Source organism: Choloepus didactylus, chromosome 7 (assembly GCF_015220235.1).
Source record: "Choloepus didactylus isolate mChoDid1 chromosome 7, mChoDid1.pri, whole genome shotgun sequence".
In the NCBI taxonomy this organism is placed as follows: domain Eukaryota; kingdom Metazoa; phylum Chordata; class Mammalia; order Pilosa; family Megalonychidae; genus Choloepus; species Choloepus didactylus.
In genome coordinates this window covers 33,324,909-33,325,909 of record NC_051313.1, presented here as the reverse complement: position 1 = coordinate 33,325,909, position 1,001 = coordinate 33,324,909, and the positions used below count along the sequence as shown (strand labels likewise).

Genomic DNA, 1,001 nt, shown 5'->3' with positions numbered 1-1,001 from the left:
TGAAGACTATTGCAAGAAACTTTCAGATTCACAGTGTGATTGCATATTTCCTTTTATGAGTTTCTCTTGCTTTCCTCTGTTGAGAAAACGTTTTGTGGTTTCTGAAACCCATTCTGACCCTGATAATGATAGTGCTGAGAAACAAAGTACTACAGTTAAAAAACAAAAACAAAAACCTATGACCATTGGTTTTACAGTGTACTTAACATGAGAATCTCTTGCTCATTTCTTAAAGCTAAAGCAGGGGGTGTGCTCAGAGCAGGGGGCCTGAAAAATGGCTTTTCTGTTTACAACACACCCAAAAGGAATTCAGGTTCATTGTGACAAGGGGCACAAAACTTGTGTGGTCTCCCTATGAGCAAATGCCCTACACATGGAAAAAAAAAAAAAAAAAGCTAAAGCAAATTGCTGTTAGAATCACAGATTTTCAAAACTGTAAAGTGCTTTTAAATATTATTTAGTTCACTCTCAGAGAAAATTCTTGAATCCTCTCCACACCCTTATTAAGTTACTCTGTTTCCCCTGAGGGCCAAACTCCTGAGCAATGTCTTCTCAGGACAGAGCCTGGTGTGGTGGGCTGGGCAATCTTCAATAGACCTGGAACTAGAATGGCCACTGTGTGAGAGGTGGTGGGGTGACGGGTGGGCTATGAGAATCAATTGCAGGTGCTGGGAGAAAATTCAGGATGGCAGGCAGAACCCAGATTCTAGTGGTGATGGAAACCCGTAGTAGGTACAGAATGATCATCCGTATCTGGAGGGTCCAGTGGGGAGCACAAGGTGACGGGGAGCACAGTGGCAGTGAGCCTTTGAGGTGGGAGGGAATTCACAGACCTGTATTAAGAGGCCAGGGCCCCACACTGCCTATCCCCACTGCCTTGTCTGGGGAAGTAACAAAACACATGCTAAGTGGCTTTCGCCACCCCCACCTCCTATTCTATTGTGCCCTTCCATAATAATGGAGTGATGTTAAGTCTAATGAAAAGGCCCTGCCAGACCTTA

At 44.3% G+C, this 1,001-nt stretch overlaps 1 non-coding gene across 1 annotated transcript; it reads left to right on the top strand.

Annotated features, from left to right (window-relative positions):
• Positions 1 to 244: 244 nt before the first annotated feature.
• LOC119541033 lies at positions 245 to 375 on the top strand. The gene has a single exon (XR_005218168.1). It is a non-coding gene; the product is annotated as a small nucleolar RNA SNORA11 (small nucleolar RNA).
• The last annotated feature ends 626 nt before the right edge of the window (positions 376 to 1,001 follow it).